At 57.3% G+C, this 27,174-nt stretch overlaps 1 long non-coding RNA gene across 5 annotated transcripts; it reads right to left on the bottom strand.

Moving 5' to 3' along the window:
• Window positions 1–5,320: 5,320 nt before the first annotated feature.
• On the bottom strand, window positions 5,321–26,755 carry LOC308656023. Of its 5 annotated transcripts, none has more exons than XR_014023582.1 (4): window positions 26,396–26,755; window positions 9,490–10,192; window positions 8,847–9,037; window positions 5,321–7,906 (listed from the first exon to the last, which is right to left on the bottom strand). It is a non-coding gene; the product is annotated as an uncharacterized lncRNA (long non-coding RNA). The 5 variants fall into 5 exon arrangements; XR_014023583.1 differs by having other exon boundaries at window positions 5,321–6,298; window positions 6,518–7,906; window positions 8,847–10,192; XR_014023585.1 differs by adding an exon at window positions 19,959–20,154 and having other exon boundaries at window positions 8,847–10,192.
• Window positions 26,756–27,174: the final 419 nt, after the last annotated feature.

The following is a 27,174-nucleotide window of genomic DNA, read 5'->3' on the forward strand; positions in this document are numbered from 1 at the left end:
CACAGCCCCTTCAGAATGATGGTGACCAGACCCAGTCTGCAGGTTGTGACTTGCTGCCCCACCTAGAAAGGGTCTGTCCCCTTCCCTGATCTGCCACATGGTGATGTGTTTGTGCTGTTCCCCAAGCAACCTGCAGGGTCTCGTGCTGCCCACATCCCCTCCCACACTCCCCCTTTCCTGGTTGAAATAAAAATTGCTTGTATGGTTCACTCTGCACCGGCCACAGGGCTCCCGTGTGCCTCCCCTCAGTCAGCAGGTGGAGGGCTGCCGACCCTGGTGGATCTACCTGGGCTGTGACTGTACCCATGGCTGCCCAGAGTCAGCTGGGGCTTGGGTGCAGGACTCCAGTTAAGTGGTGTCCCCAGTGGGCAGCAGGATGTTGATCCCCTTGGCCAGAGAAGTCCCAGGGCCACAGCCCGAGGTCTGCAGCAGGGAGGTCACCCAGCCCTCTGGAGGCGGGGTGTGAACATGTGCTGAGCGACAATCCAAACAATCGCATCTGCTCGCCTGGGTTTCTCTAAGTGACTATTAATTCCACTAATAGCCCGTTGGCTCTGCAGGCCAGGGGCCGTGTTTATGTTGCTCACCTTTAGAAAGTCCTGAGCAAATATTTGTTTGACCAGAGAGTGACACCCCGTGTCTGGGACCCCGTTTACTCAACATTATTGCTGCTCTCCCCGAGTGCTCGCGGCAGCTGTGCTAGGAGAGAGCCGGAGGCCCCAACATCAGGACACCCTCTGCCGGGCCCAGCCGGGCTGGTGGCATCCGTCAGCTGGGTACCATGGACTGGGGCCCAAACAGCGGCCATGCAGACTCTGTCCTCTCCCCGTGTCCTCACAGGGCCGTCCCTCTGCGTGTCCAGGTCCTGGTCTCCTCATAAGGACTCCCCTAATGACCGCTTTAATTCAGGTCGCTCCAAGAAGACCCTGACTCCAAACGCAGCTCCCTCCTGAGGTCCTGGGCGGTTGCCGTTGGGACTTCCAGTCCACCCATGATCCAGGGGCGAAGACCCGGCCTCGGCCCTGATGTGGAGGCGGAGTGTCCAAGGTCCTGCTGCCCTTGGTCTTCCATCGAAAAGAGTGGAAAGCCCAGCAGTCCCCAGAGTCCCTCAGCCACCATGTGGGCCGGCAGAGGGAGGACAAGAGTGTTCGGAGGGTGTGGACTCTCTCGCAGGCTGGCTGCCACCTCAGACCCGTTTTTTTCCGTTTCTTGGTTGACAGTTACTGGAGTCATGGACACAACCAGTGCACGCACGCCTGGCCTTCCCCGACCAGAGGGACTTCCCAGAGCACACGGGAGCACCAGCGCTCTGCGCAGGGAGGAGAGCCAGCATCTGCCATCTGCCTGTGCCCCTGTTGACAGGGCCTGGCTCCGGGTGTTTGAAATGGCACACGGCTTGTCTTTGGGGACACGGTGGGAGACGTCAGCTGCCTCCAGGAACCTCACATGACCCAGGAAGGTTCCCGGGGAGGCAGCAGGACAGACAGTCCCCGGGGCCTATCCAGAGGAAGATGGGGAGACCCTGCTGGCTGCACCCCCACCCCCCCGGGCTTCCTCACCTGTCCTAAGTCCCCTTCTTTCTTCCGATTCAGCCACAAACGGCTGAGAACTCAGGTGAGAAAGATAGAGGCCAGCCTCTGGCTCCTGCCCGGGCCTCCATCTCCCCTATCCACCCTCTGTTTGGGGGGTGAGCAGGTTTGGGGTGGACTCTCACCCAAGGCTCCTGGCCTCTGCATAGACCCAAGAGACCACCCAGGAGGCCACAAGAGACCAGCACCAACACCGCACAGCAGGGCTCAGGAGGAACCGGGAGATGCCCCTGGACACAGGCTCTTGCCAGGTTCCCATGGCACCCCCTGCAGACCATGCTGTCCTCTGAGCACACGGTGCACCTTAAACTTCTGGGTGGGGTGGCCTGCGGGAGCCACGGGGAAGCAGCCTTCTTTGGCGCACGGCATGGTCAACGCCTCACCAGTTGCGACAATTCCCTGCCTACAGCCAGACCCCAGGGAGTGACTGCGGTGACATCACCTGTTCTGTGCCCACCCACACGCCCCGCAAGCAGGGCATAGAAGAAGACCGGGCTGCACCTTCCCCAGCTGTGTGCTGGGCGCACAGGCCTCTCCACTCAGAGACGGCTGACCAGGGACTCTGCAACCAGCTGAGGCCCTGAGAACTCCCAGAGTCCAGTTAGCCTTGGCCCTGGGCGGTCAGCCCACAGGCCAGCCTGGAATCCAGTGCTGTGGCCCAGAAGGGCCAGCCCTGGAGAATGAGAGGTGTCTCCGTGAGGCGTGGCCAAAGGCTCGACCCGTCACCTGCTCGCCACTTGTGACAATTCAGTCACCACCCTTGGTGTGTTTAAGTGAATGCGTGGTCAACTGCCCGTTCTGGCTTAGCGGTGTCTGTGCTGTGATCCCAAGGGCCCAAGATGCCCCAGTGGTCAGCAGCCCTGGGGCTGCTCCAGCCAGGGCCCTCCGTGGCTGGCCTCCCCACCTACCAGGGCTGGAAGGGAAGGGGCACTGCAGGCTTGACCCCGCCAGGGCACAACGTGCCCAGTGCTCCTGGCTGGGGCTGCCCCCCACCTGGGACCCTCCTGGCACTCTATCTGACGTGGCGAATGTCCTGGTCACCGGCATTTTCTCTCGTGTTGAAGCAGGAGAGTTCGGTGGCAGCAGCTGCCCGTGGTTCAAGTGGGTTTCGCTCAGCTCTCCTGATTGTCCCTTGGGGCCACTCTCACCAGGGGCACAGGAGCCCCACACACAGTCCCAGGACACCAGCCATTGGGATCAGGGAACAACCCTGCTGCTCACGCTCTCCAGGCTTTAGTCCCAGAACCCAGCACCTTCCTCAAGTCACACTCCCGTGGTGGCCACCCGAGCTTGGCACCCAGGATAGAGCAGAAGGTAGCCCAGGAGGGTGCTTCCCAGGGGCCGGCTCAGCCGTGCTCACAGAACACCTGGCCATGCCTCCCGATTGTCCAGCCCTCCCCCAGGGGGCTAGCCCCTGGCTGAGCTCAGCTTCAGGGGTGCTCTTTACCGAGACGGTCCCTGGAAGATGGCCGGGCAGAGCCAGGGGCCTCGCAGAGGTGCCTCTCACAATTCAGCAGATCCCCTCCCCCAGGGCGGGCGACATGTGGTTTGTGGGCGTCCCCTGGGAAGGACAGCTTCTCTCCAGCAGGTTCAAGCCCTCAGGCTGTCCCAGGATCAATGTGAAGTTCAGGGCTGTGTCCCACCCCGACTCCACCCAGCCACACACCACCAGGCTCTTCCCCTACCACAGCGCAGGCAGACAGGGGCCTCCTTCCCACTGGGTCCCAGGACCCCAGGACTGTGCCACACACAGAGAGTCCTCCTCATGTGACTCTGTTTCTCTACTCTGACATTTGTCTTTTTGTCTGTCTTTATACCAACACCACTTCCTGGGATTTTAATTAGCACTGCATGAACTCTACAGGTCAGTCTTTAAAGGATTGGTATCTTTGCATAATTGGATCTCCCAATCTATGCATATGGGATACCTCTTAATTTATTTATGCTTTCTTTAATTTCTCTGAAGTTTTATAGTTCTCTATGATTAGTTTGTATACCTTTCACTAGATTCATTATTCAGCATTTGGTATTTTGATGCTACAGTAAGTGATAGATTTAATTACTTGTTTCTTGCTGATAAACATCAGTATTTGCTAAACTCACTACTTTTAATAATAGATAATAGATTTGTAGGTTCCTTTTAGTATTTTACTTAAATAGTCTTATTGTCTGTGAATTTTGACAGTAGTATTTATTCTTTTTAGTAGTTATGACTTCTGTTACTTTTTCCTACATCATTGCATTGGCTGCGATCTCTATTAAAGGGATGAATGGAACTTGCAGAGGTAGGCATTCTTATCTTGTTCCCAGTTTCAGAGAACTGTCAATAATTCACTATTGGCCAGGCACAGTGGCACACACCTGTAATCCCAGAGGCTTGGGAGGCTGAGGCAGAAGGATCACAAGTTCAAAGCCAGCCTCAGCAACTTATGAGGCCCTAAGCAACTCAGTGAGTTGTCTCAAAATAAAGTTCCAAAAAGGCTGTGGACATGGTTCATTGGTTAAGTGCCCCTGGGTTCAATCCCCGGTACCAAATAATAATAATAATAATAATAATAATAATAATTCACTATCATGTGTGATACTTGCTGTGTGTTTTTGTATATTTACTTTGTCATATTATGGAGACTGCCTTGTATTCCTACTTTGCTAAATGTTTGTTTGATGTTTTTACCATGAATAAATGTTCTTTTCAAACATATTTGCTGAACCTGTTGATATCATCACATAATTTTATATCCATCTGTGTAGGTGATTAACTACATTGATTAATTTTTAAAATGCTAGCCTAATCTTGCGTTCCTGGAATAAATCAACCTTCTTTGATATTCTTTTTGTGAATTGATGATTTTGAATTTGTCCACATTTTATGTGGAGTGACTGCATCTCTATTTAGAAGTGGTGCACTTACATGGTGTGCATGCAATTTCTGTGAATGTCTACATCATATTTTGATATCAAGGTTATGTTGGGTTCTTAAGCCAAATCAAGGAGAGTGACCTCCTCTTTACAGTCTCTGTAGAGAATTTGTGTACTATTGGTGTGATTTCTTAAATGCTCAATAGGCTTAACCAGAAAAGTTAATCTGGACCCAAAGTTTTCTTTCTGGGAAAGATTTTCATTCAAACTGAATCTTTAAATACTTATAAAATCATTATTTTTAACCTATTTATTCTCTTTATCATTTTCTCCATTTTACTTCCTTTGGTGTTTTAAATGACTTCTTGAGACAACTGTCTATGTCGTTTATCTTTAGTCTTTTTCCTTTTCTTTTTAGTGCATTTAACAGTATAAATTTATTTCACAACAGTTGAGCTTCTTCCCACATATTTTGACATGAAGTGATTTTATTATCTAAATTAAAAATATTTTTATTTCCAAAGTGATTGCTTTCTTTGGCTTTTATATTATTTAAAAATACCTTTCTTAATTCCCAAACATGTGAGATTTCTATTGTGAATGCTATCTGTTTTTATTTCTAACCTACTTTCCCATGATCAGACCACAAACTCTTTAGGATTTCAATATTTTGAGATGTTTGGAACTTGATTAATGGCCCTGCATAAGCTTAATTTTGTGATTGTTTCATTTGTGACTTTCTTCTTTTTTTTTAAGAGAGAGAGAGAGAGAGAGAGAGAGAATTTTTTTAATATTTATTTTTCAGTTTTCGGTGGACACAACATCTTTATGTTATTTTTATGTGGTGCTGAGAATCGAACCCAGCACTCTGCCTACTTGTCCTCTTAGCTACTGAGGAACTGGGCTGAACATCCTTCACTCTCCTTTGCATAAGTCAATTTTCGGAATTCTGTCATTTCTTTACAGTAGTACTTCAAGACTTGAGAAGTGCACGTGCTTCATGGTGAACTGGACATTCCTCAGTGTGAAATGTCCCCTCCGCAGCCTGCTCTTTGCCTGGGCGTCCCCTGACCGGCTCTCTGTAGCTGCCCAAGCTTTCCGCCTCAGCCTTTCCCACCCTTTTATAGCAACCTGCTGTACCTTTATGCTCAGATTGCCAGTTGCATAAGGAATGGGCACTTGGGTTTTGTTTGTCAGCTTTGATAAACAAAATACATTCAGATTCCATTGTTATTGAGCCTGACAATCTTCGTCTTTAATTAAACCATTTGCTCTATTTACACTCACTGTAATCAGTGACTTACTTGGGCTTAAACGTATCTATTTATTTTCTGTTTGGTCTTACAGTCTATGTGTTTTCCTGCCCTCTCCTGTTTCCTTTGGATGGAGCCCATTTTTTATGACTATGCCTCATTATCTATATAAACTCGGGCACACACATATTTCTATTCATTTAGATACTGTGCTGGAGATGACATCATGCACTCCCGCATCAACAAAATGTGATGTTATTTGGTACGTTCAATCTCTTCTGAGAAAATGCAATATTTTAGGGAGTTCCTTGATCCCATTGACTCCCCCAACATCATTGGTATCATATATCTTAACTGCATATAGATTTCAAACCCACTGATAACTGTGTTAAGTAGTTTTCATATAAGTTGAACCACATGTTTACCATGTGTGCTCCTCCCTACTCCCTCCCACATTGTTTTAGTCAGCTTTTTTGCCACTGTGACTAAAAGACCTGACAAGAACAATTTTAGAGGAGGAAAAGTGTATTGGGGGCTCAGGGTTTCAGAGGTCTCAGTCCATCGACAGCTGTCTCCATTCCTCAGGCTCGAGGGACGCTGAACATCATGGTGGAAGAGAGTTGAGAAGGAAATCAGCTCAGGACATCAATCAGGAAGCAGAGAGAGAGCTCTGCTCAACACGGACAGAATACATCCCTCAAGGCATGCCCCAGGGACCCTCCTCCAGCCACCTACCACCCCGTTAACCCCTGTCAGGGGATCTGAGAGCTGATTGGGTTAAGGATCCCACAACCCAATCGTCCCCTCTCAACCCACCTGCAGGGCCCACGTGAGCTTTTGTGGGACACTCGCATCCAGACCCTGATATGATCCTTCCATGAACTTTTCTATTGAAGCTCTCCACGTTCAGTGAGTCTCTGGAAACTTCTAGACTTTATGGCCTACAAACGCCTTTTTCCATCTTCTTTCTTGAAATGTTCTTCTGTGGTCTATAAAATTCTATCTAGTGCTTTATGTAAGACTTTAAAGGAATTACTTCATTGTCTTCTGGCTTCTGTCTGTGGACATGCTTTTAAGTCTAATCGTAGCCTCTTCAAAAGTAAGTGCCCTTGCTTTCTGGTGGCTTAACCTTGTTCTCTGGCTCTTTGGCTGTCATTACTGTGATGGCCCAGGAGAGGTGACATAGGAAGACAGAGTCGTGTGGCGAGTGGGAGAACAGCAGCCCCTGTCTACTTTGTTGTTTGGCATACATTAAATGTATTAAATGCTTAATTTTGATTATCAAATTTTTCGGTTCTTGACTTTCCATTAGGCATTTTTCTCATATATTTTCCAGTTTTCTTTTGAAATTCTAATGCTTTTGTTTTATATCCTTGAACACAGCAATCACAGATATTTTAATATCTGTGTTTGATGAGTCCAATATTTGGGTATATTTTCCGCTGCTTTCTTGGTTTTCACTTACATCATCTTATCTCCTTGTATACCTAGTTTTTCCTTTTTTTATTGACAGCCAGACATCAGCTTTCTCCTTTAAAAATATATAAAAAAACAATCTAAAGCTAAGAATCGTGTTAATGCTCTCCAGAGAAGTGTTACATTTGCTTCTGGTAATCAGAAGGGAAGGCTGGCGATTCAGGACCACCACATCTGATTTAAGTTGTGGAGACGATGCTTCGCTGAGACGACACAGGTGATTATTTCAGAATCAGTGGATGCCCCTTGTACAAAGAGCCACGCTCAGTTCCCTCCTCTTGGCCTTGATCTGTGTCCTGCTCCTTTAAATCTTTACTTCCTTCTTGCATTTTTCTGAAGTTGGTTTTCTCTGTCTTTCCCGGCTGTCCTCAGGAGATGAGTCGGTCTGAATCATCCTCTTTGTCATAAGCACACATTCTCTTGTCTGTTTCTCACTTCCTGTGAAGTCCCTGGAGAGGCCCCTGGAGGATGGAGGAAGATGATCCTGCTAGGTCCAGGCCCCAGGAGCACCACTGGGAAGGGTCAGGGTGGCCAGGGGATGATGAGGCCACCCTGTGGCAGAGTGGAATTCAGCGGTGTGTTTGGGCTTGCAACGGACTCCTGTGGCAAGGAATGGTACGTGGAAGAAAGCCTCGTGTGTCTCCGATGCCCACCCCTGGGCTGCCACTGCTGGAGCGTTGCTGTCCACAGGCCCTTGGCCAACAGTAGATGTCCATTTGAATATCATGGCTGTGGGGAGGGAGGTAGGGGTTGGGGCAAAGGAGGAGAGAGAGAGAGAGGCATTAGAAAGGCGGAGGGAGGAAGCAGTCAGAGGCACAGTGGACGCTGAGGAAATGATAGGATGGTCAGGGGCTGAGTAAGGGGAGACACAGAGGGGAGAGGTGTGGGAGGAGAAAACAAGCCAGGGACAGAGGGGAGGGACCATAGGCCACATACAACCCACGGGCGTGGACAGGCTGACTCCTCACATCCAGCCTCTCTGCTCTTCTCTTTCCCAGGGTATCTAGCCTTGGTTACCAGACCCTGCATCTGGCACCCAGGACGGAGGACTGCTCACCTCGAGTCCTGGTCTCTGCCAAGGCTTGGCCAGGGTCCTGGGCTTCCTTGATGCTCCTGACCACCCTCAGCCATTTCCTGCTCAACCCTCTCCAGGGCCACCCCCACACTCTCGGGAGTATCACCTTGAACTCTCCATCCTCAATCCAGCTTCCCTGGGGCCAGGAATGACCTCCATATGGGTTTGACACGGCTGCCATCTCCACTAAAACTGCCCCCCACACACACACACTTCTCAGCTCCTTGTGACATTCTTGACCACGGAGCACATTCCGGATGCTTGGAAAGGGGTTGGCGGGGGGCCTTTGGTGGGGGCCCCGGGAGCTCTTCCTCCTGGTCCTGTCTGCAGCTCACGGCTGTAAAGAGCCCCCTCAGGCCCTCACTCCCTGCCTTCTAGTCCCCACTCACCACTGATGCAGGCCCAGCTCTTGCCCAGCCCACACCTCCCACCCCGGCAGGCTGAGGAGCCACCAGGGACCAGCCTGGCACACTTTTCCACGCTGCCTTGACTTCTCTAGAAACTTTCCAATCCCAAATGACACCCCTGGGCCTCAGCTTTCCCCCCCCCCCAGTTGGCATTCCAGCCCCCAGTTGCTCTCTCTATCTTCCTCACCTCATGCTATGGGCCTGCGACGGCACCAAGGCCTGAGCCTTCGCCCGCCTGTCCAGGGTGGTGGGTCCTATTTCCATTCCAATTCTGCCTTTGAAGGCAGCATCAAAGTCCTCACCACGGGGCTTTTATCACCCGGAAATATTTTTCAGCTTAGAAGTCACCCGAAACAGGTCTTAGAAGGCTCCATTTACCTGCAAGAGAAGAGATCTAAACCCACCCCAAGCATGGCCCAAACAAAGCACAGCATTTACGGAGATTTGGGGAGAATCCCTGGGGACCAGGGGACATGCTGGGCACTTTGGAGGAGAGGGGAGCCCTCCCAGTGCTAGATCGTGTGGGAGCTGCCTCACAGGGCTGCGGGGACTCCTCTGTCCAGGCGTCCCGGATGCTGTGGGAGCCCGGGAAGGCTCAGGCTGGTCCTCCCCAACCCCGCTGCTCTCCAGACCTGCAGGTGGCACCTCTAGGTCCTCTGCTCCCCTCCCCTCTGCACATCGTTTCCTCCAGGGGACCAGTTCTCAGCCCCCCTCCACCAGCAACCAGTCAGCCAGGTAAAGCTCCTGTCCCCAAACCCTGAGGCCCGAGGACCCAGGGCACAACAGAAACCATGATAACTTGGGGCTCTCCATGCCACCCAATCCCTCACCAGCTTCTTGAGTCCTTCGCCCTTGGGAGGATGGGAAGTGATGAACAGGGCTGCCCATGTGGGCTTGGGGCCAGTGTTTGATGCTCCCGTGGCCTCAGTTTACATTCAGCGGCCCGTCTGGGCACCAGGCCCTGTGCCGATGCCTTCATGCTGAGCTGGTCTCATGCTCCTGGCCACCTGGGAGAGGGGAGAACCTCAGCCACAGGCAGGAAGGGCAGCAGCTCTGCCCACGCTGGAAAGCCACAAGCTCAGACGTGAACCCTGCTGGGCTTGCGGAAGACTGTGCAACCCTGGGACTGAGCTGGCGGGTCAGGGCCCACGGGAACCCCCGAGGGATGTCATGTTGATCACACTGGAAGTTCAAGGGGGGTGGTCCACTCCTCTTCTGCAGTAAAATGCAGGTTCATGTTCAGGTTTGAAAAATTTGAAAAAAATCACAAGAACCCGCGAGGGAAGACGGGAACAGCAGAGGGGTCTGGATTTGAGTCACGCTCTCCAAGACTCAGGAGGACACTTCCTGCTTCTTGTAGCTTCTGGTGGCTGCAGACGGTCCTCAGCTTGTGGCTGCACAGGCCTCTCTGCCACCAGCGTCACGGAGCACTTTCTCTCCTTGTGTGGCTCTGCGTCCTCTCACTAGAAGGACACTTGTCACTGGATTTAGGAACCATCCAAATCTGCTCTGACCCATCTTAACTGGTCCCACCTGCAAATAACCAATTTCTCAATAGGGCCCCATTCTGAGGCTCTAAGTGGGTGAGCATTTGGGGGATGCTGCTCAAGCCACCAGAGGAGCCATCGGCCCTGGTGCTGCTGCCAGCCCCGCCCCTGCCCTGGGAGCAACGCTTGATGACCCTGACTCCTGACCAGAGAGGGGATGCTCTGGCTTGGCTAGCACAGGGCCATCTTCAGGAAGGAAATGGATGGTTGGAAGGAAAGAGAGGGGCTGCCGGGTTGGCAGGCCTTGAGGTCACTGGACAAGGATGCCGGCAGGGAGGGGCACCCAAATGACCCTGCTTCCTCTTGGTTCTTAGCCTGCCTGGGTGGCCAAGCAGAGTGGTCACCTTGGCTCCTGAAGTCCTCAGGCCGATGGAGCTTCTGGACTGGCCCCTCAGCACAGGTGTGGCCCACTCTGTACGCAGTGCCCTCCCCCAGGATGGAGGCAGCCTGACCTTGCAGCCCAGCTCCAATTCAGAGCTGCCGTCACCTGCCCTGCCGCACAAAGACAGCCTTGTTGCTGCCTATTAAACTGCAGCGTGCAGACGGAGCACCGGGCTGACCTGAGCAGGCAGGGGCAGGGAGCCCAATAAAACCTGTGCCTGGATGTGAGGGGCTCTTATAGCTCCAGCCATTGATACCTGCTCCAAGCCCTGAATGCCCACAAATCAGCCGCCTGCACATGGCTCGGTAGGCCCACAGCGGGAGGGCCTCCTGGGAAGCCCTGGTGGCTGCCCCTGGTGACGGGGATTTCCTGCCCTACTGCCCTGGGCTCGGAGGTGTGGGCAGGCCCAGCACTACCCAGCAGGGATGTGATCTCAGAGAGACAGCAGATGCCCTCCAGGATGGCCATCCACAAGGGGCAGGCTGGTGGGAGCCTTTCCTGGGCCCTGGAGCGGGCTGAGCCTGCAGCCCCTGGAAGACCACCCCTGCCTCCCACCCCCATTGAGGCTCTGCTCCTTGGCCCTCCCCTCCAAGCCATCACAGTCTGTGGCTGGGTGTCCCAGCCTGAACCAAGCCTTGGGCCTCTGCAGGGATGCTCTCTGGTCAGAGGTGACCCTGGCCTCAGACCAGGGATGGCGAGGAGACCTGCCTGGTGACCCTGGCCTCAGCAGGGATGGCGAGGTGACCCGCCTGGTGACCCTGCTCCTTTTCTTCACTCTGCCTAGCTGCCAGCTGCAGGCACGGGCTGCTCTTCCGTGTCCACCATCCAAGCCCCGAGGGAAGGTCTGTCCAGTCCCACTCCCTGGCCATCTTCAGCCTGCACCTGGCTGCCGTGGTGGGCAGAGGGCACAGGGGGGAGGTCCCGGGGTGAGGGTGGCAAGCTTGTCCCCCCACATGGGCTGGCAGCTCTGCTCCTCCCTCCCCCAGGTCCCTCCTCCCCTCACTGAGTGTGGGGTTCCACGCCCTCTGCCCTCAGGTCTCAAAAGCCTCTGCCTGTCCCCTGCTGCCTGAGTGGCAGCAGCCTGTGCTCCCCAGTCCCACCTCCCCCTCCCAGGTACTCGGGTTCTCGGCCACCGTCCTGTGGCCCCCGGTCCCTCCAGCCTGGGGCTGCCACCACTGGGCATGAATGTCACCAGCTGTCACCTCCTGTGCCCCAGCACAGTGGGTCCACAGGAAGGGGAAAGGGTCTCAGGGAGGAGAAGAGAGGGAGCTGGGCAGACACAGGCGGTCGCTCCCGGGAGGCCAGCTGACGGGTCAGACCCGGGGTGGGGCCCTGGGCATGGGCCTGTGGGGCCTTCCTCGGAGCCTGCTGGACCCCAGGAGGCACGCAGGGCCCCGGGCCTAGTGCTCAGGCCTCCCGAGTACGGCTCCTTGTTCTGGCTCCATAAAGTCACTCAGGTGGCAACTGGCCTTGGGATTGCTCCCCGCCCGGAGCCGGTGGCAGACATATTGAACTCATGATGCAGCTGGGCTGCTCCGCAGACGCCTTTTACGACACCAGCAGCGGGGAGCGGGCGGGCGGGGGCGGAACTGCAATGAGAAGGTCCGGCCCGCGCTGGGTTTTGCTAATATTTGAATTTTACCTAAGATTACTTTTTCTCCCCTATTTAATATATTGTTTTAAATAAAAAATCCTAATAAATCTTGAGAGAAGTATGTCATAGCAGAGCTTAAAAACCATAGTGCAATATATAACAGTTCATAAAATATTCTATCCAAATAGCCCAAGTTGTAGGGCATTTGGACCAGAAGTAGTTAACTCCAGGCTCGGCATTTTATTAGCTACTAAAATTAAGAAAGGGCAGGGCTGTTTCACAGCCAGGTAATTAAGTACCATTTTCTCTTTTTTAATTCTATAAAATTAAACTTCCTGGTTTAAAGGTCTGGAGGGGCCTTGGGCAAAGGGTCCCTGGATGAGCCCTGAGGGCAGGAGAGAAAGAGCCTCACCCTTATGCTCCGAGGTTTTAAAATGCGGGCCTTGGAAAAAACACGCAGCAGTCAGCAAAAATGTGCGGGTCATAAATCAGATCCATTTTTTCACATCATTTTAACTAATCCATTAAACCGCGGTGCCCAGGGCTCTATCAGAAACAGAAGCTGTGGCCACTGCACCCGCCCCTCCTGGGGTTGTGCAGAGGGCTGGGCGGTGACCCAAGGCATTGGAACCAGGGCCCGAGGGTGGTGTGGGGCCTTGACGGGGCTGTGGGCGGCACCAGGCCACCCGGGTCCTGCCCAGAGTGTCCCCTGGATACCTGAATTCCGGGGGGGGGGGGGGGACACGACCAAGTACTGAGGTTGTGGCCTTACCCAGGAACCCAGCCTTTCCCAACTCCAGTGAGTTTCTTCTGCGTCCTGCCTGAGGACTCAAATCCCTTCCATATGCCCAAGAGCAGCCACCTCCCCGTGGGGTGGGTCCAGGTGCCAGAGGCCTTCAGTGTGCACAAGTTAGGGACCCCCTTCCAGAAAACCTCTGACCCCGGCTCCAGCCATGGGGAGCCGGGCGGGAGACGGGCGCGATCCGCCTCCTCTCCGTAACCCTACTTGACTTGGGCTGTTCCTGGGACGCTTTGCTTGTGTATTCATACAAATGTTTAATGGATGCTGTTCACACTTCTCTAACAATGCACCCAGGTGGGTTCTCGTGGTCAGAGAACAACGTGGGGGTGGCCGAGGGACTTATTCGCTCTACCAGGACCGCAGCTGGAGGGGCACATGGGCCTGTCACCCCAAGGGTGCTGCACAGGCTGGGGTGTGGGGGTTGGGGCAGGGTGTGGCAGGCCCGAGGTGCTTCCTGATGGGCACTGAAGGAGCCCCAGCACTCACGCTGTGTGGACAGGCCTGAGATGGTCCCTGGCAGCTTTTCCTCTGGGGAGGCCTTGACACCTGGTATGGCTGGGGGCCTCCCCTGCACCTGGGAGACTCACCCCATGTGGACCCCGTTGGACAGGGTCTCTGAGGGTGTTGGAAGGCTTCCCCACCCCATGCTGGTCAGGGACCCTGACTCCAGGGCACCTGTCCTAAATGGGCAGGGCCAGCCAGCTGGCTGTGTGGGAGCATGTCACTCCCCACTTGAGGCCTGGGCCTGCAGTTACTCGAGTCCCTGACCACTGCCGCTGCCCACAGGAGCTGAAGGCTGAGCCCTTTCATGTCCCTGCAGTCTGCGTGGCCACGTTTCCCTACAAAGTGCTGCCAACTCCTGGGGGGAAATGCGAATGCCTGTCATGTGGCTGTTAGGGCTTCGCTCCAGCCAGGTTATCGGATTTCGGGCATCTGCTGGCGAGACTCTCGCCCCAAATTTCCCCAACACAGGCCACAGCTCCTCTGTCCCCACAAAACGTAGTCAGAGCCTCAGCCAGCCATAAAGAGTGGACCCGTGGGAAAAGCGTCATGCCAAGCACATGAAGAGTCCTGGCACTGACACACGCATGCACACTAGCGCCTGTGCACACACACACACTCACTGGCATGTGCACACACTGACACACACAAACAGGGACCCAGCACGTGGGCATGTGTGTGCTGACACATCAACACATGCACACGCTGACACGCACGCTAGCACACACAGCTAACGTTTGCACAACACACAGTGTGCTGACACCTCGCCACACACAGAACACAGGCACTGAGCTCTCGCTGCCCCCGAAGACACAGAGAGAAGATGGGCCTGACCAGAGACAGGGGCCAGCTCCAGGCTCGGCCTCCAGCCTCCAGAAGTGGGGGACACAGCGTCTTCTCTGTGAGCCAGAGCACTGAAAGCTGAAGCGCACACACACGTGCGTGCACACACACACACGCACACGGGAGACTCAGGAGCCAGGGCAGGCTGCTCAGGCTGCTCACCTGCTCTCGAAAGCAAAGGCTCCCCCAGGTCTGAACCTCCGTCAGCCCCAGGCTGCTGTGGGGTGGTCCAAGCTCTCCTGAGCTCTGACCCGACCCTGTCCTGGCGGGGCAGAGGGAAGCCATGTGGAGCAGCTGGTGGCTGGGTTCACCCCTGCAGGGCGTTGGGGGAGCCCCCAAGAGACAGAGCAGGATCCCCGTCTCCTGGCCAGCACTACAGTCAGGCCCTGAGGCCTGCCGCAGCCCCCGCACAGGCATCCCGACATCAGTAGGAGGGGACCCTCTCTCCTGAAGGAGAAGGTGCAGATAGGCTCAGAAGTGCCTGGAGGTAGATCTCAGGTAATGCCAGGCTGGGGCCAAGGGCATAGCTCACCTGGTGCAATGTCACCAAAGGGACACAAGCCCGGCAAGGAACCGCTGTCCTATGTGTGATTTGTTAATATGAAAAGCCCGTGGGTTTTAAAAACAAGCACTTGTATGTGCGTCTAAGAGGTGACTTCCGCCCTGCACAGGAAGGCAGTGTGCACGCCGGCCCTCGTGCAGGTCTGGGAGCACTGCCCTGTGGGCTTTCCACCCATGCGGAGCAGGGCTGGGTGAGTGGTGCTGTCATACCCCTGCTGTGTGGCTCACGTTGTCACCACAGCTTCATGGAGATACTGGGGCTTACACACACGTGTTTATTCACAACCCTGCACACAAATGTTGATGGTGTTTTCTCTCTGGGTCATGCTCAGGGATGCCCACCCCTGGGGGCCTAGGGGACCATGGACGTGAAAGTCCAGCCCTGCCAACCTCCTTGGTGGTGGGTGTCCAGCTTCAGGTCAGCGCTCTTCCTTCTTGGGGCTGGGCCATGGCCCCTGGAGGTGACCAGCCCACTGAGGAGCTCTGGGGACAGCATCCTTGAAGCTGCCCCAGGACCAACCTGCCTGTGGCTGATTCAACCCCTGACTCCAAGCCCAAGATCACCCTGGGCCGGGAGGGAGACGGGCCCCGGCTGTGAGAGCTGGTGCCTCCCACTGTTCTATTGGCAGGGCCATGGGACACGTCCACATCCGTGGGCCATTTTGAAGACCGTGAACCTGGGGCGTTGGAGGCGGGTGCCGAGCCGAGGCAGAGCGGGGTCCAGGGTGGCTCAGGAGGTGGCAGGATGGAGAGAATCCTTAGTGAGTCGCGGCGGTCAGCTCAGGCGGAGTCTGGGATGGAGGATGGTCCCAGCAGTGAGGAAGGTCGACATGAGGGGTACTGGCTTTGGAGGGCCCTGGGCTGTGAGCAGGGCCAGGAGCTACCCCGAGGGGCGGAGTGAGAGGGCACGGGATCAACCAGGCCAGGCGTCTCCCGCTGTGAACGGGGACGCTGAGGCCAGCGGGAAAGCGACTTTCCCAAAGTCACCCAAGGACCCTAGGACTGCAGTCAACTCTGACCCCCACCCAGGACGTGTGGGCACCAGCGAGCCCAGCAGAAGCACCCCCAAAATAGCCTCCAACCGTGAGCCCCGGCATGAGAGCAGGATGGGCCGGGAGGCCATGGGAGGCGCAGCGTCCTGGGGCCGGGGCCCTGTGGGAGCGCAGCTGCCAGAAGGGATATGCGAGGACAAAGTTTGGTCCCCTCCAGACCTTCTGTCCCATGTGTTCTTTTTAAGAACCAAATGCCTCTGAGGAGCCTGGCTTTAAAGATTCACTTAAAATCATCTTGATCATTGTCATCGTCACCATCGTCACCACCATCATTATCACCATCGGCATCGTCCTCATCACCATCATTGTGAATAGCTCCACGGAGGCCCCAGAACCCTGCCGGGAAAGCCGATCCACAAAGCCCAAGTCGAGACGAGGAAACGGAGGCCGGGAGAGGTCCAGCCATCTGGTGAAGGTTCTCCTGCTAAATGGCAGAGCTGCCATCAAACCCAGGACCCAGGCCCTCCCCAGGTGGCCCTCCCCAGGTGGCCCTCAGCCTTCTCAGACGGAAGGGGAACGGGGTGACGTTAGAACCACCCAGGAGTCTGGCAGCTGACCAGAAACGGAGAGGAAAGAAAACCGAGAGAGCCAGAGTCCTCAGCCCCGGGAATGAGGAGGCATCAAGACCCAGCACCATGCATGTCATGTGAAGGAAAGGGACGCCTGGGGACCTGCCAGAGAGGGAAGGAAGCAGGCAACACACAGAGGATCAGGAACAAACCTGGCCTTCAAACCCAGAGCAACTAGGGGCTGCGATACAACGGAGCACCTCTTGCAAAATCCTGAGGGAAACAATTTCCAATCTGGAATCCAGTGTTCACACTTAATTAAGAGTGTTGGAAATACAGGCAATTTCAAAGACCAAAGTGCTCCAAGAACGTATATCCCCTGTGAACCTTTTCTCGGAATGTTACTAAAGGATGTGCGCTAGTAGATCAAGGATGAAAACCAAAGGAAACAAAATGGATGGGTGGGAGGCAGAAAATAGGGAATTCAAAGCCCCAGAGAGGCAGGGGAATTCCCAGCGTGGAGGTAAAACAAGTTCCCAGATAAATCCTCACCAAAGGGTTGCAGAGGGGGATACAGCCCTGATCCATGCCTGCTTCCCAGAGGAATTCCTCACAACACCCCTTCTCTCCGCAGTGTTTCCTACCTAGGGTAGAACTGGTGAGCAACAGAGCAGTGTGGGGAGTCCAGATAGGGCTCCAGAGGGACGCAGGATGGCCCTATGATAAATGAATGAAACTCACAGAAACTTGACGCCGTTGCCCGTTGCTGGGACATTTCTTTAGGATGGCTAGTTGAAGGGTCAGTCAGGGCAGCCAGATAGAAACTTGTGTAAATGAAAACATGAAGCACTTGTTGATGCACTTAAAGGAAAGGAGGACAGAAGAAAGGAAAGGCAGCCATCTCCCAGGACGCGGCTGTGAGCACCGTCCCGGCACAAGGACACAAGCCCAGAGCTGGTGCCAGAATCCGTGGGGAGGTAACCAGACTGGCCGTGCACTGTGAGGGCTGCACCTGGACCAGCAGGTCAGTAGAGATGCCTGCCCTGATGTGCTGCGTGTCGCAGAGGAGCAGACACAGCTCTTTTTGCAGTGCTTGGGAGGAACCCAGGGCATTGTGCTAGGCAAGTGCTCTGCCACTGAGCGACACCCCAGCCCAAAACATGCAAGTTCAAAGCGTGCAGGCAGAATCTAATGCATAGCAACCGCACAATGACCGCAGTGGGGCCCTCACACACCTTCCCCAGAAGCCACAGGCTTATGCTGCATCAGGGCAATGGCTTTCCTATGTGCCCCTGCACTTACCCAGGTGTGAGGGCAGCCAGGGCCATGGTACTGTGCATCTGCAAACTGCTCAGTGTGCTGGCCAGTGCATGGGACAGCCTGCGCGGTTCCCCATGGACACTCAGCCCAGGGACAGCCTGAACAGGACGCCATGGACACTTGCCAAGAGACAGCCTGCACAGGATGCCCCATAGATACTCCACCCAGGGACAGCCTGCACAGCACCCCATGGACATTCAGCCCAGGGACAGCCTGCACAGCGCCCCATGGACACTCAGCCCAGGGACAGCCTGCACAGCGCCCCATGGACACTCAGCCCAGGGACAGCCTGCACAAGACACCCCATGGACACTCAGCCCAGGGACAGCCTGCACAGCGCCCCATGGACACTCAGCCCAGGGACAGCCTGCACAGGATGCCCCATGGACACTCAGCCCAGGGACAGCCTGCACAAGACGCCCCATGGACACTCAGCCCAGGGACAGCCTGCACAGCACCCCATGGACACTCAGCCCAGGGACAGCCTGCACAGCACCCCATGGACACTCAGCCCAGGGACAGCCTGCACAGCACCCCATGGACACTCAGCCCAGGGACAGCCTGCACAGGACACCCCATGGACACTCAGCCCAGGGACAGCCTGCACAGGACACCCCATGGACACTCAGCCCAGGGACAGCCTGCACAGGACACCCCATGGACACTCAGCCCAGGGACAGCCTGCACAGGACACCCCATGGACACTCAGCCCAGGGACAGCCTGCACAAGACACCCCATGGACACTCAGCCCAGGGACAGCCTGCACAAGACACCCCATGGACACTCAGCCCAGGGACAGCCTGCACAGCGCCCCATGGACACTCAGCCCAGGGACAGCCTGCACAGCGCCCCATGGACACTCAGCCCAGGGACAGCCTGCACAGGACACCCCATGGACACTCAGCCCAGGGACAGCCTGCACAGCACCCCATGGACACTCAGCCCAGGGACAGCCTGCACAGCGCCCCATGGACACTCAGCCCAGGGACAGCCTGCACAGCGCCCCATGGACACTCAGCCCAGGGACAGCCTGCACAGTGCCCCATGGACACTCAGCCCAGGGACAGCCTGCACAGGACACCCCATGGACACTCAGCCCAGGGACAGCCTGCACAGTGCCCCATGGACACTCAGCCCAGGGACAGCCCGTGCAGGGCCCCTCCCTCCCTGTCTGGCAGGCATGGCCAGGCCTGTAATAGAGCTGGACACATAAGAAAAAACTGAAGCCAAGAAGGACCAGGGGCCCACTGGATGCCAAAGGACGCTGTGGGGAATGGCTGCCATGGGGGGTGCTTCTCACCCTCGGCTCAGCATGGGACCCTTCCCACCCAACCCTGGGACCCCTCTCAGGCCCACCCAGGCCAATGGCTCCTCCACCTCCCAGCTTGGACATGGGTCCCCACTGTGTCCAGCCTGGGCCCCCACCCTGACACCAGGAGACCCTGGGAAGCCCTGGTCATATTCATGGGCTCACAGGGCCCAGCGAGCACAATACCACGAGGGACCTGCACCAAGGGGGAGTCGGGACCTTGTTGGGCACGGTGCAGCCTGCAGCTCTGCCCAACTCTGGCCAGCTCGTGGGAAGGCCCAAGGTCTGCAGCTGGGCTGAGCTTCGGACACTATGGCCCTCCTGGTGGCCCCATGGAGAGCTGACCACAGCCGCCGGCTGTGTCCTGGTGTTTAACACTGACTTCCTTCCCTGGCGGTGACGTTCTCCAGGGTCCCCGTCTGTGCATACATGAGTACACAAGTTCAGGTGTAAACGTGTCGTCACATTTGTGCACGTGTGACGGTGCACCCCAGGTGCTCCCTGAGTGTCAGGAGCAGGAGAGACACAACCGGAGCACAGAGATGGATGGGGCTCTCCTCGCCCTCCTCAGGCGCCATCTGCCATCTGCCGCACACTGGAGTCCCACGGGCTGGGTTGGCAGCCTGGCCCACCCCGGGTCACAGAACGTCCCTCACGGGCTCTCCACACCAACCTCAGCCTCTCTGCAGAGCACGACCCTGCAGCCCTCCGCCCAGGCAGACCCTGACCCGGGGCAAATCGGGGCTGTTGGTCCACTTGCAGTGAGAGATGGGAGAATTCTGTAAAGCTGAACTGCAAACATGGTGGCCAAGCAGGAAGCCAGAGATGGCCTTTCTCACGATGACAGTGGGTGTGACCAGGATAGTGATGTCACTTACCTGGAATCGCACATTTGTGGGTCTTTGCTCTGAGACCTGAGAAGCAGGGCAAGGCTGACGCTGTTCCTCGGAGGGTTCACTGGAAGGGACGGCTCTCGGCCTGGCCTCCCAGGGCCAAGGGGCAGGACTGGGCCTTCTTCCCTCCTGGGGCGCCCTCCGGGCAGACCCGTCCCCGCGTGCTAGCCTGTTCCCGGTGCTGAACGATGGCAAACATGACATACTGGATGCAAAGGTCGTGCCGAGGGCCCCGTCACTGCCTGGGTCGGGGTGCTGGCCATGAGTCCCCAGGCAGGGCCTGCTTCACTCAGAAAGGACCAATTCACACCAACAGGCTGTGGTCGGGCATTACCTCATGGAGGACGGAGCACCGGGGGCCAGGAGGGCGGCAAGGACTTTGCAGGTCATCTTGGTCTGTTGACACGAGGTGGTCTCCCCCCCCCCTTCCTTACCCGAACGGGAAGTGCATAGCCACTCACAAGAGCCCACCTCCCTCCTGGCCACTCGGCCCTCTCTGGAAGGCCCTGGCCCAGGTGCAGGAAGAATGGCAGATTGAAAGAGCGTGGGATTCGGTGGGCCCCTCCCGCGTGGCATATTTCCTGGTAACAAATTCAACCACCAGGGAGATGCCGGCCCAAAGCTCAGGGGCAGAACGGGGCAAAGGCCCGTCTCCCTCCCTGGCACGCCCCTTGCCACTCCACCTCCCACCCGAGGTGAACGCCACCAGATATGGAGACCCTGGCTCCTACCCCTCCCTCCCCCGCAACCCAGGAGAATGTGTGCAGGGTCCCTGGCCGCAAGAATCCTACAGCAACCATCGCTGTCTAAACCTCTGTAAAGAGCTGGTCATTTCAGGGTTGAGGCAGCCCATCACTGCCCCTGACTCTCTTGTGCCTCAAAGAGACATCTATGGGATCCTGGTGGCACCACAGTCGTGGACAAGGTGGTGGGGACAGGGTGGGTCCCCAGTCAGAGACCCTCGGCACTGGTGTGGGGTGAGACGGATGAGCTCCTCCCGAGCTCCCCGGCCGAGCAAGGCTGAGGCTGGCTGCCCGCGCTCACTCCCGCCTCACGGTCTCCCCCTCAGGAGGGCTGGGGCACCCCGGGACAGCTCTGTCTCCACCCCTGTAGTGCCCCAAGGGAGAAGCTGCCACTCGGCCCCTACCCAGAACTTCTACACTGACCTCCCACTGGCCCACCCTGACGTCAGTGTCAGGACATCCCTCGGATGCCGTCCCTACAGTCCACTCAGGGGCCCCTTCATGGCCACCACGGGCCCTGGAGCTCGGAGCCAGTGGCAGAGGGCTCTGGTGGGTCTGGAGGGCACAGACACCTGGTCCATGCATCCACCTTTTTGAAGGTGTGTCTCCTTCCACAAGAGTTGGCAGCCAGAAAGAGGGGACATCTCCTTGTCACCCATGGGGACAGTCTACAGTCAAACCCTGGCGGTTGGCGCCCACTCAACCTCAAGAGCAGGGCTGTGAACCATGAAGCTGGCAAATGCCCAGGGCAGAGACTGTCCATCCCCCAGCTGGGGCATTTCCCCTAAGGTGGGCCCCAAGCACAGCTCGAGTGTCCACCAGAGCGGAGCCACTCTTCCGACGTTGCCCAATATCTCTGAAGAGTGACAGGGCCGTCAGCAACGTGGAGTACAGGGCAAGGTCCCGGGTCACCACAGCCCAGGAGGCCTCGACCGCCAACGTTCACCTGTTCCCGCCTGGAGGCTGAAGCCCCCGACCGAGGCATGGCAGGGCCCCAGGGCTGCGAGGGGGCATCTGCCAGGTCTCTGCTTCTCCGGCTTGCTGCCGTCTCTTGGCCAGCACCCACCTTGGTCCTCACCCAGTTCCCAGGACCCAGGACCCCGGTCACCGTGGATAGGGCACCCTCAAGGCCTCTTCTTGACATCTGCAGGTCACATCCCAGGACAGAGAGTGGGGTCACGGCTCCAACCTGAAAACCTGGGGGCACACATTCAGCCCTCATGGCAGCCGCGGGAGGCCCCCAGGCCACAGAAGTCCCTGTCCACCACACAGGGCAGCCAGCTTGTGGTGTCCACCTCCAAGAAGGAAGCAAACCCAGTTCCCTCCCAAAAGGCCCATTGACAAACCCAGACCCTTAGTCCACCCCAGGGTTCCCCGGGGCTTTTTCAAGGCTGATGGTGGTAACGGATGGAGTGTGGCCCTTGTCCCCAGCACAGTGGTGGCCATGGGACCTGCCACAGCCTCCGCATGCTCCTCCCGGGCCAGCGAGCGAGGCAGCTGCTCAGAGCCCTAACAGCCGAATTCGTCTGGACTTTGAATTATCCCGACATTACTGAAACATGCCGGGAAAGCCGGGCTTGGGTTACAATCGCGGATTCTGACTTCAAGAGCAGCCATAAAACAGAGACCCGAGCATGCTTCTCGCTCTCTTCCCGACATTAGCAGCTCATCTGATACTTCTCTTTGGATCCAGTTTCCTGAAAGCGGATGACAAGCCCCTGCCCAGCCAGCCGGCCCAGGCTGAAAGAGGGTGCGCTCGCACGGCGCAGGCCAGGTCACAGCCACAGATGTGTCACCCTGTGTTTCCTTTCACGGCCACTGTGTTAGGCTTGTCCTTGTTTCTACCTGGACAAACCTCCAAGCAGGACAGATGAAGAGGGTATGCTCCCAGGCTCACCGAGGCGTGACCTCGCCCAGAGGGTCGAATCGAAATAGCCTCCACCTGCCTTCTCCTTGGTCGGAGGCGCCATGCTGCAGGGATTGTGCGTTTTAAGAGCCTCCTGGCAGCCTCTACCTGCGACCCCCCCAGCCTGGCTCCAGGGACCACAGCCTCCTCTCCAGGGCTCCTCTGGGACCAGGGGCCGGAGCTCTGAGAGGCAGCTCCCTCCTTAGCCAACACTCTGGAGGCCTGCTGAGTGCCCAGAGGGCTGGGCGGGGACAGGGGCTGCTGCTGAGCTCCTGACACATCCTGAGCGTCTGCTTCTCACCCATCCATCCTCAGAACCCCGGGAGCTGCCCGTGAACTAGCGGGGTCCAGCCTCGTGGAAGCAGACTGACTGGCCCTCCATCTCCCGGCTGAGGCGTGCACAGAAGGACCCGCGGTGTCTGCCACCCCCAGATCCTCTCCCGGCTCCTCCTGGGCCCCAGAGGCCCCAGAGGACAGGGGCTGCTGGGGAAACCCACGAGTGGGCGGGCTGGGCCCCCAGGGGCTTGGCGCAGAGGGCAAGCTACATGGCGAGCTAGGAGACCCACACTCCCCTCCAGGCCAGAGCTTTGATTCTGAGCTGGGCTCTGCCAGCACCGTGGAGCCCTAGGGCCCGCAGCACCCATCTCCCGTCAGTTAAAACAGCCGGCCAGGTCTGCTGAAGTCTCCAGGCCACAGCACGGCCCACACCTGCAGTGTGCAGCCAAGTGGGGACAGAGATGGGCCCAGAGGAAGAGGTCTGCCCGGCCTGGGGCACGGCCTGCAGGAGGGACAGCCTACCTCACCACCCCCTGGGGACTGCCCTTGCCTGGGGGCACCACCTGCTCCTTTGGGAGACCCCACACACTGCCCCTGGCCACCACACCACCCTCAAAGCCACCCTTCCACCGCCCTGTCCCCAGAGCACAAGTGTTCCTGCTGTGCCCACCCTCTCCTGGAGCATTCTCCCCAGGCACTGGGGGCACGACCGCTGGGGGCTTCCCTCCAAGGTCACAGGTCACCTCCTCAGTGTGACTGCCCAGCGTCCATGCTGGCACCTGCCACATTCTCCACCCTCCTCCTCCTCCTGGGGCGTGGCACCCACCTCCTGACCCTCTTATCTCCCTCAATTTGTCTCCTCCACTCACCAGAGGCTGCAGACCTCCACCCCAGGCCCGCCGCCCCCACCCACCCCACGCACGCCCACGCACATGCTGTGCCCCTCCTGCCCACACGCACACCGGCATGGCGAGGGCACGCCCACGTAGACCCTGCTCGCCCACCCGCTTCCCGGCTGTCCCCACCCACCCCTGCAGCCTGGCCTCGTCCCTCCAGAGCTCCCTCCAGGGCTGCACTCTTGCTTTCCTTCCCGGTCACCATCCTGAGCCCAGGTGGCCAGGAGGGCAGCCCAGTGTTGGGGGCCACGCAGGGGGATGGAGGACCTCAGTCAGCAGTCAGAGCAGGCCTCCATGCCCCACCCAGGGGACAAGATGGCAAGTTCCCCACGGGGAAGCGGCCATAGGCTCATGGACACTGCTGGTACACTGAGTGTGGCGTCCTGTGTCCCTGTCCCTGTCCTGTGTCCCTGGTCTCTCTCCCTGTCCTGGGTCAGTTTACCATCATGGGGACGTGAGGTCTGCTGGGCCTGCTGGGGACAGGGAGGACCCCCTGAGCAGGAACCTGGGGCCATGTGGCGGTGGCGCTCCCTCTCCTCACATGCATAGGATTCAAAGATGGTCCCTCCCCAAGGTCCACACGGAGGCCCAGAGCCACACGAGGCCCCTGCCTTGCACCCACACAGAAGCCCAAGCCACCGGGCCACCAACGTCCCTCCCACGCTGCACGGCAGCCAAGCTAGGTATGGGTGTTTCCTCGGGGCCCGCGCCGGGGCTGCCCCCGGACCTCAGGGCTCCCGCAGGAGCCGCGCTGCACCGGGCTGTGCAGCCCCCAGATGTTCTGTGGAAACCCATCTGTGAGCCGCATGTGTCCAGATGACAAGCAGAAGCACAGGGAAGACATGCAGCAGGCAGGGAGGCCGCGCGCACGGAGAATCCTCCCTGGGCGCCATAAAAACATCACGCCTGCTTACGAGGGATTTATAACGCAATAAAACATAAACAAACAGCTCCTCAGACCCAAGTGGCATAAAGAGCAGGCGCGGCTTCTGGAGGGCAGTGCGTGAGCCGGGCAGTTCAGCTGGAGCCTTCCTGGCCCTGACGTTCCACCCACGGGCAGGACAGAGCCCGGCCAAGCCTGACCGCAGTGCCCCTCCCCAGTGGGCACCATGCCCCAGGCCCACACCAGGGCTCCCATGGTCTGAGCCCCGCTCCCCATGGGCACAGCCTGCATCTGGGGGTAGGCAGCCTCAGTGGAGGGGCCGAGGCTGCCTGGACACAGGCCTTGCCCCAAGGGTGGACGATTCAGCAAAGAAAAATGCTGAGTGTCCAGCTGGTTCTATGGGTAGATAAGCACAACTAATGTTTCAGAATAATTATGCCCCAGGTGTTGCAGGGGACCTACTGTTGTGGGCAGACTGTCCCCCCAATAAAACATACACGGGTCCCCAGCCCCCAACACCTAGGAAGGTGGCCATGTGGGGCGAAAAGGTCTCCAAGAGAGAAGTGAAATGAGGTCACACAGGTGGCTTGAAAAGGGCATTGAGGGCGGCCCTATGGGGACAGAGACGATGTCCACGAGCCAAGGAGAGGCCTCAGGGAACTGGCTGGCCACAGTTGGGTCTCAGATTCGGCCTCCAGGACAGTGAGGGTGCTCTCCAGCATGGCGGCCCACAAAGGGAGCACACACACTGCCCCTCAAACTATCCTGCGTCCAGTCCACATCAGGCCAGCGGTCCTGGTCCAGGCCACCGCCACACCCCCTTCAAGGAAGTGGACAGTCATCCCTTTGGCACTCATTGCAGATGTCCCCAAGGGCAGCACAGCCCTGGACACAGGCCATTCCTTCCCACGACTGACAACCGCTTGGTTTGAATGGGGGCTCTGGGCAGGGCTACAGGCTGGGACTTCTCCCAGAGAGTGACAGCACAGTGCCCACAGAGGCCCCTGCCCTGGCCCTTCATGTGGTCCCTCCTCTGGCCAACTGTGGGGCTGCCCAGGCCACGGTAATGGGTGTCCAGTGTAGCCCACCAGGTCTGCAGCTGCAAGGCCTCAGGACCTCAGTGATGTTTTGGGCGTCTTCTGAGGCAGGACTCACGCCGGCCAGCAAAGTGGGAAGTAACCCAGGAGCCAGAGCAGCAGGCCTGGGAGGAGGGACCGGGGTGTCCATGGTCCTGAATATCTAACTGGGAGGACGGACACCTGCCCTGGCCACAGTGCAGCCCACAGCAGCGACATTGGCAGGAATTCTCCCTTGAACAGGGCCAGGAACAGAACAAACCGTGTCAGAGAAGGGACAGAGGGGGCTCAGGTGCCCAGCATCAAGTTCCTGACCCCAGTGGACACAGCAGTGCTCACTTGGGTCCTGCAAGGGGGCTTTGGCACCCACCTTCCATCTCTGCAACGGGGCTTAAGGTAATTACAACAGTAATTAAAACGGCAGTGGTTCTGAGAAGATGGCTCGGGTCTGTATTTAGGCTCACGATGGTTTTCATGCTGTGCTGGTTCTGTGTATGAGTGGAACGTGGCCTTCCCCAGCAGCCCTGCACAGCCAGCGTGTTAGCAGGAATGCCCAGCTGGCGCCCTGCACCCCGGCCTGGCCCTGGCCCCGCCTGGGGAGGCCCCACCACATGCACCAGGGGGTCCTGTCAATCCACATACCTGTGCCCACCTGTGCCGAGTCAGAGGGCAGGCAGTGGCAGCACAGGCCAGCAGGGAGGCCAAGCTCTGGGTGCCACAGGACAAGGGGCAGCCCAGAGTCCAGCACGCGTCCTACCAACCCTCCTGCCGTGCAGGGAGCGGTGCAGTATTCAGACCACCTTGCTGCCTCGTCCACAGATCTGGGGCCCTGGGTGGGCGATGACACCCTGCAGAGCCACATCGCTCTACGGCCAGCGAGGAGGGGGACCCGCTGTAGGACCGGGCAGCTGTGCCATGTCCTCCCTCACACGCTGCCAGGTGCCAGAAGGTGGAGGACCAGAGCCGCACGGTCTCCCGGGGGCTCACACGTCCCCAGCGCCCTCCGCGAGCACTGGAGAGGGTGGTTTTATTCCACATGCGCGCGTCTAAAAATATCCCCTTTCTGTGTGTTTTGACTCCACGCCCGAGAACATGGGCATGTTTCCGTAGAGCAGGAGACGTGAAGCCCGGAACATCTTGGAGTGATTTGGACGCCTTCCTCTCAGGACATTCTCCGCTGCTGTAACACGATGGGGTTTTCTAGAATCTAAAACACCAATTTGGCCAGCAATGTGAGCAGAGAGTTCAGTCTTCCAAACCATAAAGATCTGAGACTATAAACTGTTGTTTCTTAAATGTTTCAAAGCATAACATTGACACCGAGCCGCACTGTAAAACAATCTGGGAAACCTAACAGCCCTGAGTTTCACGAAGTGTGGCGAATCAGGGCCGACCCCGGAGTGTGCAGAGGTCATTCAGCG

Source organism: Spermophilus citellus, assembly GCF_964194105.1.
Source record: "Spermophilus citellus genome assembly, chromosome: 9".
In the NCBI taxonomy this organism is placed as follows: Eukaryota; Metazoa; Chordata; class Mammalia; order Rodentia; family Sciuridae; genus Spermophilus; species Spermophilus citellus.